We start from the raw sequence: 12931 nt of genomic DNA, 5'->3' as shown, positions 1-12931 counted from the left end.
CGGCGAATGAGAGAAAAAAAAACCTCCGCATTTCCCAGAAACTTAGATGCACACGGCAGGTAGTGTCAGAAAGCCGCGCGTGTTATTCCGGTCACAAAATGCGGTAAAAAATCCTACACGAGGTTAAAGTTTGGTTGTGGTGCTAACGTGTTTACACTCTGTGCAATAGTTTGTTAGATACGAACAAACTGAATAAACTGGTCGCTCACTTACCATATCTGTAGAGACAGGACAATCACCAGCAACTAGAGCTGCGTCTTTATGAAGAGAATACTACAAACGAATCCAGATCTCAGCGTTTGCAGATGAGAACAGCTCTCAGGTAAACAATAATCCTCCTTAGACACGTTTGTTATTGTTGTCGCGCGTTGCGTACACTGTTAATCCACACGTGACTCTGAGCTCTCACAGAGAGAAAATGAAAACGAAACTTAACTGCAGCAAACTATAAAAGCAACACTTCACGCTTGTTTTGCCAACACAACGTGGCGTCTCTGTCCTGAAAACACGGTTATAGTAAAGAATATTAATGAAGTTGCACAATAGAGCGCGCTGATTGGTTTGAACCAAGCCTTACTCATGCATTAATGCATCACACTGTAAGACGTAATTAGACTCACTTAGGCACAGACACCCAGTCTGCACGCTGGAATACACGCTATTATGTCATGACCGTGACGCAGCTTCAAAAATTCGTTTCAAACTGGAAGTACGAATTTGCTTGAAATAACGCAAAAACAACCAATTTACACTTTTTAGTGACATATAGGTGTCTTAATAGTGTTTTTAGCAGTGTGGGACACATATACGACTGTCAACAGCTCAAAAAATGTGTTTTGGTGTTTCGTGACCCTTTAAGCAGAGAGGTCAATCTCAAGGATCCTAAAATGAGTGTATGGCAGCGGTGGGATTCGAACCCACGCCCCCGAAGAGACTGGAGCCTTAATCCAGCGCCTTAGACCGCTCGGCCACGCTACCTTACAAAGGTACTTTTCCTGTGTACTTTTTCCACCAACTTGTTTCATGTAGCGCAACAGCGCTGGAAAATCGATTCAATTTGGCCGTTACTTGCTGGAGCTCCTCCACAAAGAAAGAGAGCTCCTTAATACCAGCTTAGGAAGCACTCCCACCTTCCTGTCAACCACAGTTCTGTCTCTATTTGAGCACACCTCAAGGCATTTGATGTCTACTCCAATTGGCAGCCAACTGTGATGCATTTAAGCACCGTATTACAAGGTAACTGTTATTTCACAAAAGAGTGAAAGCTACTGATTCCATCACAGCAGACCCCACAATGTTGTTGTTATTATATTCAAATCCAGTTATAAAGTATTATTACTCTAATTGTGAATCATTACTGTTCCTGTTTCAACCGGGTGTTCTTGCTAAAAGGAACAATGGCTGAGAGAGCCTTCCAGTACAGACGTTGCCAAGGATCCTAAAATGACTGTCTGGCAGCGGTGGGATTCGAAGCCACGCCCCCGAAGAGACTGGAGCCTTAATCCAATGAATTAGACCACTTGGCCATGCTACCCTGTAATGGCGCTTTCCCTCAGCACTTTTCACACCAACTTGTTTCATGTAGCGCAACAGCGCTGGGAATCATTACTGTTCCTGTTTCAACTGGGTGTTCTTGCTAAAAGGAACAATGGCTGAGAGAGACTTCCAGTACAGACGTTGCCAAGATCATTGTAAAAACATTTGCTCAGTCTGCCATAAGTTTCAAAGAACACATTATATTGACTAGCTGCCAACTTAAGTGTACTCTGACAATTCCCGGGCGTTTAAAGCGAATACACTCAAGCAGTTTGTTGCCATGTTTAAAACCACATCTGGCAGCGGTGGGATTCGAACCCACACACCCGAAGAGACTGGAGCCTAAAGCCAGTGCCTTAGACCAACAGCCACACTACCCCAGTGGCATTTATACCGTGGGCCCTTTTTCCCCAGTCTTACGAAAGCAGAACAGCAGAGAGGACGCCGAGCTTCCTTGTGAAGCCCTTCAACTTTGGCCAATTAGGCCACGTTTGGATGTGACCGGGAGCATCCAGTATTACTTTGCAAATCTGTTTGCTCAAGCAGAGAGGTCAATCTCAAGGATCCTAAAATGACTGTCTGGCAGCGGTGGGATTCGAACCCACGCCCCCGAAGAGACTGGAGCCTTTATCCAGCGCCTTAGACCGCTCGGCCACGCTACCTTGTAACGATGCTTTTCCTGTGCACTTTTTCCACCAACTTGTGTCATGTAGCGCAACAGCGCTGGAAAATCTATTCAATTTGGCCGTTACTTGCTGGAGCTCCTCCACAAAGAAAGAGAGCTCCTTAATACCAGTTAGGAAGCACTCCCACCTTCCTGTCAATCACAGTTCTGTCTCTATTTGAGCACACCTCAAGGCATTTGATGTCTACTCCAATTGGCAGCCAACTGCGATGCATTTAAGCACCGTATTACAAGGTAACTGTTGTTTCACAAAAGAGTGAAAGCTACTGATTCCATCACAGCAGACCCCACATTGTTGTTGTTATTATATTCAAATCCAGTTATAAAGTATTACTACTCTAATTGTGAATCTTTACTGTTCCTGTTTCAACCGGGTGTTCTTGCTAAAAGGAACAATGGCTGAGAGAGCCTTCCAGTACAGACGTTGCCAAGATCGTGGTAAAGACATTTGCTCCAGAGCAGATCCGAGATTGGGGATGTGTTGCCGTCACAACAACAAGTCTGCCGTGAGTTTTAAAGAACACATTATACTGACTAGCTGCCAACTTAAGTGTACTCTCACAATTCCCGGACGTTTAAAGCGATCACACTCAAGCAGTTTGCTGCCCTGTTGAAAACCACATCTGGCAGCGGTGGGATTCAAACTCATGCCCCCAAAGAGACCAGAGCCTTAGACCCATCCGCCACACTACCCCAGTGGCATTTATACCGTGGGCCCTTTTTCCCCAGTCTTACGAAAGCAGAACAGCAGAGAGGACGCCGAGCTTCCTTGTGAAGCCCTTCAACTTTGGCCAATTAGGCCACGTTTGGATGTGACCGGGAGCATCCAGCATCACTTTGCAAATCTGTTTGCTCAAGCAGAGAGGTCAATCTCAAGGATCCTAAAATGACTGTCTGGCAGCGGTGGGATTTGAACCCACGCCCCCAAAGAGACTGGAGCCTTAATCCAGCGCCTTAGACCGCTCGGCCACGCTACCTTGTAAAGATGCTTTTCCTGTGCACTTTTTCCACCAACTTGTTTCATGTAGCGCAACAGCGCTGGAAAATCTATTCAATTTGGCCGTTACTTGCTGGAGCTCCTCCACAAAGAAAGAGAGCTCCTTAATACCAGTTAGGAAGCACTCCCACCTTCCTGTCAACCACAGTTCTGTCTCTATTTGAGCACACCTCAAGGCATTTGATGTCTACTCCAACTGGCAGCCAACTGCGATGCATTTAAGCACCGTATTACAAGGTAACTGTTGTTTCACAAAAGAGTGAAAGCTACTGATTCCATCACAGCAGACCCCACATTGTTGTTGTTATTATATTCAAATCCAGTTATAAAGTATTACTACTCTAATTGTGAATCATTACTGTTCCTGTTTCAACCGGGTGTTCTTGCTTAAAGGAACAATGGCTGAGAGAGCCTTCCAGTACAGACGTTGCCAAGATCGTGGTAAAGACATTTGCTCCAGAGCAGATCCGAGATTGGGGATGTGTTGCCATCACAACAACAAGTCTGCCGTGAGTTTCAAAAAGCACATTATACTGACTAGCTGCCAACTTAAGTGTACTCTGACAATTCCCGGGCGTTTAAAGCGAATACACTCAAGCAGTTTGCTGCCCTCTTGAAAACCACATCTGGCAATGGTGTGATTCGAACTCACGCCCCCAAAGAGACTGGAGCTTAAAGCCAGTGCCTTAGACCCATCGGCCACGCTACCCCAATGGCATTTATACCGTGGGCCCTTTTTCCCCAGTCTTACGAAAGCAGAACAGCAGAGAGGACGCCGAGCTTCCTAGTGAAGCTCTTCAACTTTGGCCAATTAGGCCACGTTTGGATGTGACCGGGAGCATCCAGTATCACTTTGCAAATCTGTTTGCTCAAGCAGAGAGGTCAATCTCAAAGATCCTAAAATGACTGTCTGGCAGCGGTGGGATTCGAATCCACGCCCCCGAAGAGACTGGAGCCTTAATCCAGTGAATTAGACTGCTTGGCCATGCTACCCTGTAAAGGTGCTTTCCCTGAGCACTTTTCTCAACAACTTGTTTCATGTAGCGCAACAGCGCTGGGAATCATTACTGTTCCTGTTTCAACTGGGTGTTTTTGCTAAAAGGAACAATGGCTGAGAGACTTTCAGTACAGACGTTGCCAAGATCGTTGTAAAAACATTTGCTCAGTCTGCCGTAAGTTTCAAAGAACACATTATACTGACTAGCTGCCAACTTAAGTGTACTCTGACAATTCCCAGGCGTTTAATGCGAATACACTCGAGCAGTTTGCTGCCACGTTTAATACCGCATCTGGCAGCGGTGGGATTCGAACCCACGCACCAAAAGAGACAAAAGCCTAAATCCAGCGCCTTAGACCGCTCGGCCACGCTACCCCAGTAACCATACTGTGACCGGGAGCATCCAGTATCACTTTGCAAATCTGTTTGCTCAAGCAGAGAGGTCAATCTCAAGGATCCTAATATGACTTGCTGGCAGCGGTGGGATTCGAACCCATGCCCGCCGAAGAGACTGGAGACTTAATCCAGCGCCTTAGACCGCTCGGCCACGCTACCTTGCGAAGTTGATTTCCCTTTGCATTTTTCCCACCAACTTGTTTCATGTAGCGCAACAGCGCTGGAAAATCTATTCAATTTGGCCGTTACTTGCTGGAGCTCCTCCACAAAGAAAGAGAGCTCCTTAATACCAGTTAGGAAGCACTCCCACCTTCCTGTCAACCACAGTTCTGTCTCTATTTGAGCACACCTCAAGGCATTTGATGTCTACTCCAATTGGCAGCCAACTGCGATGCATTTAAGCACCGTATTACAAGGTAACTGTTGTTTCACAAAAGAGTGAAAGCTACTGATTCCATCACAGCAGACCCCACATTGTTGTTGTTATTATATTCAAATCCAGTTATAAAGTATTACTACTCTAATTGTGAATCATTACTGTTCCTGTTTCAACCGGGTGTTCCTGCTAAAAGGAACAATGGCTGAGAGAGCCTTCCAGTACAGACGTTGCCAAGATCGTGGTAAAGACATTTGCTCCAGAGCAGATCCGAGATTGGGGATGTGTTGCCGTCACAACAACAAGTCTGCCGTGAGTTTTAAAGAACACATTATACTGACTAGCTGCCAACTTAAGTGTACTCTCACAATTCCCGGACGTTTAAAGCGATCACACTCAAGCAGTTTGCTGCCCTGTTGAAAACCACATCTGGCAGCGGTGGGATTCAAACTCATGCCCCCAAAGAGACCAGAGCCTAAAGCCAGTGCCTTAGACCCATCGGCCACACTAACCCAGTGGCATTTATACCGTGGGCCCTTTTTCCCCAGTCTTACGAAAGCAGAACAGCAGAGAGGACGCCGAGCTTCCTTGTGAAGCCCTTCAACTTTGGCCAATTAGGCCACGTTTGGATGTGACCGGGAGCATCCAGTATCACTTTGCAAATCTGTTTGCTCAAGCAGAGAGGTCAATCTCAAGGATCCTAAAATGACTGTCTGGCAGCGGTGGGATTCGAACCCACGCCCCCGAAGAGACGGGAGCATTAATCCAGCGCCTTAGACCGCTCAGCCACGCGACCTTGCAACGTTGCTTTTCCTGTGCACTTTTTCCACCAACTTGTTTCATGTAGCGCAACAGCGCTGGAAAATCTATTCAATTTGGCCGTTACTTGCTGGAGCTCCTCCACAAAGAAAGAGAGCTCCTTAATACCAGTTAGGAAGCACTCCCACCTTCCTGTCAACCACAGTTCTGTCTCTATTTGAGCACACCTCAAGGCATTTGATGTCTACTCCAATTGGCAGCCAACTGCGATGCATTTAAGCACCGTATTACAAGGTAACTGTTGTTTCACAAAAGAGTGAAAGCTACTGATTCCATCACAGCAGACCCCACATTGTTGTTGTTATTATATTCAAATCCAGTTATAAAGTATTACTACTCTAATTGTGAATCATTACTGTTCCTGTTTCAACCGGGTGTTCCTGCTAAAAGGAACAATGGCTGAGAGAGCCTTCCAGTACAGACGTTGCCAAGATCGTGGTAAAGACATTTGCTCCAGAGCAGATCCGAGATTGGGGATGTGTTGCCGTCACAACAACAAGTCTGCCGTGAGTTTTAAAGAACACATTATACTGACTAGCTGCCAACTTAAGTGTACTCTCACAATTCCCGGACGTTTAAAGCGATCACACTCAAGCAGTTTGCTGCCCTGTTGAAAACCACATCTGGCAGCGGTGGGATTCAAACTCATGCCCCCAAAGAGACCAGAGCCTAAAGCCAGTGCCTTAGACCCATCGGCCACACTAACCCAGTGGCATTTATACCGTGGGCCCTTTTTCCCCAGTCTTACGAAAGCAGAACAGCAGAGAGGACGCCGAGCTTCCTTGTGAAGCCCTTCAACTTTGGCCAATTAGGCCACGTTTGGATGTGACCGGGAGCATCCAGTATCACTTTGCAAATCTGTTTGCTCAAGCAGAGAGGTCAATCTCAAGGATCCTAAAATGACTGTCTGGCAGCGGTGGGATTCGAACCCACGCCCCCGAAGAGACAGGAGCATTAATCCAGCGCCTTAGACCGCTCAGCCACGCGACCTTGCAACGTTGCTTTTCCTGTGCACTTTTTCCACCAACTTGTTTCATGTAGCGCAACAGCGCTGGAAAATCTATTCAATTTGGCCGTTACTTGCTGGAGCTCCTCCACAAAGAAAGAGAGCTCCTTAATACCAGTTAGGAAGCACTCCCACCTTCCTGTCAACCACAGTTCTGTCTCTATTTGAGCACACCTCAAGGCATTTGATGTCTACTCCAATTGGCAGCCAACTGCGATGCATTTAAGCACCGTATTACAAGGTAACAGTTGTTTCACAAAAGAGTGAAAGCTACTAATTTCATCACAGCAGACCCCACATTGTTGTTGTCATTATATTCAAATCCAGTTATAAAGTATTACTACTCTAATTGTGAATCATTACTGTTCCTGTTTCAACCGGGTGTTCTTGCTTAAAGGAACAATGGCTGAGAGAGCCTTCCAGTACAGACGTTGCCAAGATTGTGGTAAAGACATTTGCTCCAGAGCAGATCCGAGATTGGGGATGTGTTGCCGTCACAACAACAAGTCTGCCGTGAGTTTTAAAGAACACATTATACTGACTAGCTGCCAACTTAAGTGTACTCTCACAATTCCCAGACGTTTAAAGCGATCACACTCAAGCAGTTTGCTGCCCTGTTGAAAACCACATCTGGCAGCGGTGGGATTCAAACTCATGCCCCCAAAGAGACCAGAGCCTAAAGCCAGTGCCTTAGACCCATCGACCACGCTACCCCGGTGGCATTTATACCGTGGGCCCTTTTTCCCCAGTCTTACGAAAGCAGAACAGCAGAGAGGACGCCGAGCTTCCTAGTGAAGCCCTTCAACTTTGGCCAATTAGGCCACGTTTGGATGTGACCGGGAGCATCCAGTATCACTTTGCAAATCTGTTTGCTCAAGCAGAGAGGTCAATCTCAAAGATCCTAAAATGACTGTCTGGCAGTGGTGGGATTCGAACCCACGCCCCCGAAGAGACTGGAGCCTTAATCCAGCGCCTTAGACCGCTCGGCCACGCTACCTTGCGAAGATGCTTTTCCTGTGCATTTTTCCCACCAACTTGTTTCATGTAGCGCAACAGCGCTGGAAAATCTAATCAATTTGGCCGTTACTTGCTGGAGCTCCTCCACAAAGAAAGAGAGCTCCTTAATACCAGCTTAGGAAGCACTCTCACCTTCCTGTCAACCACAGTTCTGTCTCTATTTGAGCACACCTCAAGGCATTTGATGTCTACTCCAATTGGCAGCCAACTGCGATGCATTTAAGCACCGTATTACAAGGTAACTGTTATTTCACAAAAGAGTGAAAGCTACTGATTCCATCACAGCAGACCCCACATTGTTGTTGGTATTATATTCAAATCCAGTTATAAAGTATTATTACTCTAATTGTGAATCATTACAGTTCCTGTTTCAACCGGGTGTTCTTGCTAAAAGGAACAATGGCTGAGAGAGCCTTCCAGTACAGACGTTGCCAAAATCGTGGTAAAGACATTTGCTCCAGAGCAGATCCGAGATTGGGGATGTGTTGCCGTCACAACAACAAGTCTGCCGTGAGTTTTAAAGAACACATTATACTGACTAGCTGCCAACTTAAGTGTACTCTGACAATTCCCGGGCGTTTAAAGCGAATACACTCATGCAGTTTGCTGCCCTGTTGAAAACCGCATCTGGCAATGGTGGGATTCGAACTCACGCCCCCAAAGAGACTGGAGCTTAAAGCCAGTGCCTTAGACCCATCGGCCACGCTACCCCAATGGCATTTATACCGTGGGCCCTTTTTCCCCAGTCTTACGAAAGCAGAACAGCAGAGAGGACGCCGAGCTTCCTAGTGAAGCCCTTCAACTTTGGCCAATTAGGCCACGTTTGGATGTGACCGGGAGCATCCAGTATCACTTTGCAAATCTGTTTGCTCAAGCAGAGAGGTCAATCTCAAAGATCCTAAAATGACTGTCTGGCAGCGGTGGGATTCGAATCCACGCCCCCGAAGAGACTGGAGCCTTAATCCAGTGAATTAGACTGCTTGGCCATGCTACCCTGTAAAGGTGCTTTCCCTGAGCACTTTTCTCAACAACTTGTTTCATGTAGCGCAACAGCGCTGGGAATCATTACTGTTCCTGTTTCAACTGGGTGTTTTTGCTAAAAGGAACAATGGCTGAGAGAGACTTCCAGTACAGACGTTGCCAAGATCGTTGTAAAAACATTTGCTCAGTCTGCCGTAAGTTTCAAAGAACACATTATACTGACTAGCTGCCAACTTAAGTGTACTCTGACAATTCCCAGGGGTTTAATGCGAATACACTCAAGCAGTTTGCTGCCACGTTTAATACCGCATCTGGCAGCAGTGGGATTCAAACCCACGCCCCCAAAGAGACTGGAGCCTAAATCCAGCGCCTTAGACCGCTCGGCCACGCTACCCACCATACCGTGGGCCCTTTTTCCCCAGTCTTACGAAAGCAGAACAGCAGAGAGGACGCCGAGCTTCCTAGTGAAGCCCTTCAACTTTGGCCAATTAGGACACATTTGGATGTGACCGGGAGCATCCAGTATCACTTTGCAAATCTGTTTGCTCAAGCAGAGAGGTCAATCTCAAGGATCCTAATATGACTGTCTGGCAGCGGTGGGATTCGAACCCACGCCCCCGAAGAGACTGGAGCCTTAATCCAGCGCCTTAGACCGCTCGACCTTGCGAAGGTGATTTCCCTGTGCATTTTTCCCACCAACTTGTTTCATGTAGCGCAACAGCGCTGGAAAATCTATTCAATTTGAACACATTATACTGACTAGCTGCCAGCTTAAGTGTACTCTCACATTTCTAACGGTTACCATGAACATGCGCACACACTCAAGCAGTTTGCTGCTCTGTTTAACCCTCCTGTCGAGTTTGGGTCAAATCTGACCGATTTACAACTTAAATCAATCTTAAATATAGTGTTTTACATCTGATTGCCTCAAGGCCTTATAATATCCTTCACTCTCAGAAAAAAAAGGTACAAAATTGTACCTTTTAGGGTACAAATGGCCCGTCACTGGGGTGGTACCCTTAAGGGTACAAATTTGTACCTCAATTTAAAGGTACAAAATTGTACCTTCTACATTTGTACCCTTTAAGGGACAATTTTGTACCCCCAAGGAACAAAATTGTAGACACTGAAGGTACAAAAATGTACCTTTTTATATTATGTAGTATTTTTAGGGTACTGACCCAGGCATTTTGATCTTTTGGTGACTGCATGCACAAATAAATAAATAAAATATTTTGGTTCACAGATGTCCATTTTTAATTATTATTGTAGAAATATTTCATTACAACTCACAACTAAATGTGTTAAGAAATAAAATTACACAGCAAGTATAAAGCAGACATGTAAAACAGTAAAAAGAACAATTTAGATAACAAATAAAAACTAAATAATCTACACTTAATACAAAGACCACAAGAATACTGTTTAAGATTTATAAACACATTACACAGGCTACATCAAGTACTGCACTTTATAAAGTCCAAAGTATTTGTCTTTAGTCAGAATACTCTGTCATAATAAATAATTTGTCATCAAAATTTTCTCTGAATTTCAGAATGAAGGCAATGTTTCTCTATAAATTGCTTCAACAGTGAAGAAAACCAAATACATCAGTAGCCTCTTCCTCAACATCAGTAGATTACTCCTCATCATCCTCAAGTGGAGTTGTAATTTGTTGTAACACAATATGTGTTTATGCTTTTGATAAACATGACATGTAAAGCACTCATACCTGGAAAATGTTCTTTGATAGTCATTAGGACCACAAGTTATTTAAAAATTTGCTTTATGCATGAATGATAGCAGTGTGCTGGATTAACTTTGATTGTGGATTGATTGTGATTATCCCAAGAGCATGTAGAGAAACAAAAAACAAGGTTGATCACTCTGGTAACTGGAGTAGATCGAGGCTTGTCATCGTCCACCGTCCATTCAAAACATTCCACTGCAGAAACATCAAGGTGTTCTTCTAATAAGATGGATATGTTAAAAATGTATATTCGTCCACATCATTAGCCCGGCCAATCACAATCCCATCAACTCTGAAGACTGCTGTGACTCGTCTTGTTAACACAGTTGTCCAGTCGGTGGTGTCCTCCTGTACTTGAACTGTTGGATGTGGTGAAGATGGTTCACTGTAAATGACAAAGCAATAATTACATTAATATCAGTCACTCTATCACTGATGAAGAGAAAATCAACATGCATAGAAAGTAAAATAATTAATATTCACTGATTAAAAAAAAAAGGTATCACAGATTAAAAGACTAATATAAATTTCATTCATTCATTCAATTTCTTTTCGGCTTAGTCCCTTTATTAATCTGGGGTCGCCACAGTGGAATGAACCTCCAACTTATCCAGCATATGTTTTATGCAGCAGATGCCCTTCTAGCTGCAACCCAGTATTACGACACACCCAGACACACTTATTCACACACACATTTATACACTACAGACAAATAAGCTTACCAAATTCAGCTATAGCGCATGTCTTTGGACTTGTGGGGAAACCGGAGCACTTGGAGGAATCCCTCACGAACACTGGAAAAATATGCAAACTCCTCATACAAATGCCAACTGACCCAGCCGAGGCTCGAACCAGCAACCTTCTTGCTGTAAGGTGACAGCACTACCCACTGCGTCATCCTAATATAAAGAATATCAAGCATTATAAAATGCATTTATCACAGCATATATTAAACAGAAAACAACATACGCACCGGAGCACAACGGAATGTTGAAGTGTCTCGCTTAACAAGGCTGGCAACATGAGAAGTGCTGCTGTAAAATCAATTCCTGGAACATAAGATGTGGCATACAAACAAATATGAAGGAATCCATACAAAGCTAGAATTTAATAATATTAATCAAGTGGAGAAAGTTTAGAAAGAGTACCTTAGAGTCTATAGCATTCTTCAGTTGATCTCTCATCTTTCGATGAAAACCTAGAAAATAATTTTAAACACGTGGGTGTACATTTATTGTTGTTTGTAAGTAAAAACCTACAAATTTAAAATAGTATGTAAGCCATTAAAACCATGGTATAGATAATGAGACATACTTACATCTTGTAACTGAGCCATGCTTTCATATGACATGCCTTCATTGGTCTGATGCTGTTAGGCTGCATTCTGTTGTTCAATCTTGTCCTGAAAGACAATTGGAAACTTCAAAAACTTCTGGAAAGCAATAAGATAAAGCAATAACTATTTATTTATTTTGAGATATTAATAAAATAGGTAAAATAGCTCAAGGTACCAGTTTCAGAACAGATGAGACAAATTATTACATTAAAGAACAAAGTATAACTTAAAACGTCGATTTATACAACGTGGTATGTTAATAATTCTACATTAACATAAGTATAACGTTAAACGATTCTGGCACCAACAATTCTGGACATGAGAGTTTGTGGACACTCCTCAACATTAATGTAACTTAGACACTGAAACGAAGATATGTACGGCTCGCTTCTGCCACCGCATCTGGCCCGAGTAACGTTACAGCAGACGGACTCGGGCAGGCGAAAATCTAGCTGCAACTGGCTTTCTGCAACTTTTGCTATCTGGGTTGCGATTATATTCCGCCGTGGCAACACTTATTGCTTAATAAAGCAGTAACGTAACGTAAGGTATAAGGCGTGAATACGTAACGTAGGCGATAAAGGGAACTTTTACACCGAGAAAACTAACAGCATATAGTACTCACCGTCTATAACGTTATGTCCCTCAGTGACTTCGATATCACATTGTATTAACTTCTTTAATAAGCTGCAGACATCTTAGCAAACTCCATCCTGCAGGCCAACGTAACGTTACACCAGACAATCCGGAGCACTTAAAGCGGGGGAAAGCCGAGACCCGATAGTCAGACAAAATCAACAGAACATGGCTTCACATGTAAAAATGAGACTGAAAATATATCTTTAATACATTCTTACCTGAAAAGTGGGGACTCCAAAATAGACTTTTCTTTGAAAAGCGTGCGAAGTTCTGTGTAAACAGCCAGCATACTCGACCGACCGCCTCAGTAACAAACACTACTATAACGTCTCAACAAGCCAAATTCTTAAAGAGACAGCAACATCACCACCTGTATGAAGATGCTGTCACTCTGCA

General features: G+C 44.1%; 1 long non-coding RNA gene and 5 other non-coding genes across 6 annotated transcripts; all 6 read right to left on the bottom strand.

The window, feature by feature from the left end:
- Positions 1 to 896: 896 nt before the first annotated feature.
- On the bottom strand, positions 897 to 978 carry trnal-aag (transfer RNA leucine (anticodon AAG)). The gene has a single exon. It is a non-coding gene; the product is annotated as a tRNA-Leu (tRNA).
- A 1138-nt stretch (positions 979 to 2116) lies between these two features.
- On the bottom strand, positions 2117 to 2198 carry trnal-aag (transfer RNA leucine (anticodon AAG)). Its single transcript has one exon. It is a non-coding gene; the product is annotated as a tRNA-Leu (tRNA).
- A 918-nt stretch (positions 2199 to 3116) lies between these two features.
- On the bottom strand, positions 3117 to 3198 carry trnal-aag (transfer RNA leucine (anticodon AAG)). Its single transcript has one exon. It is a non-coding gene; the product is annotated as a tRNA-Leu (tRNA).
- A 4529-nt stretch (positions 3199 to 7727) lies between these two features.
- Positions 7728 to 7809, bottom strand: trnal-aag (transfer RNA leucine (anticodon AAG)). The gene has a single exon. It is a non-coding gene; the product is annotated as a tRNA-Leu (tRNA).
- Positions 7810 to 9122: 1313 nt separating this feature from the next.
- trnal-uag (transfer RNA leucine (anticodon UAG)) lies at positions 9123 to 9204 on the bottom strand. The gene has a single exon. It is a non-coding gene; the product is annotated as a tRNA-Leu (tRNA).
- An 843-nt stretch (positions 9205 to 10047) lies between these two features.
- On the bottom strand, positions 10048 to 12649 carry LOC137495886 (uncharacterized). The gene is made up of 6 exons (XR_015492924.1): positions 12522 to 12649; positions 11879 to 11962; positions 11709 to 11758; positions 11534 to 11609; positions 11283 to 11459; positions 10048 to 10945 (listed from the first exon to the last, which is right to left on the bottom strand). It is a non-coding gene; the product is annotated as an uncharacterized LOC137495886 (long non-coding RNA).
- Between the last annotated feature and the right edge of the window lie 282 nt (positions 12650 to 12931).

The sequence above is a fragment of the Danio rerio genome, chromosome 6, assembly GCF_052040795.2.
Source record: "Danio rerio strain M-AB ecotype USA chromosome 6, GRCz13ab, whole genome shotgun sequence".
In the NCBI taxonomy this organism is placed as follows: domain Eukaryota; kingdom Metazoa; phylum Chordata; class Actinopteri; order Cypriniformes; family Danionidae; genus Danio; species Danio rerio.
This window is presented reverse-complemented; position numbering and strand designations above follow the sequence as displayed.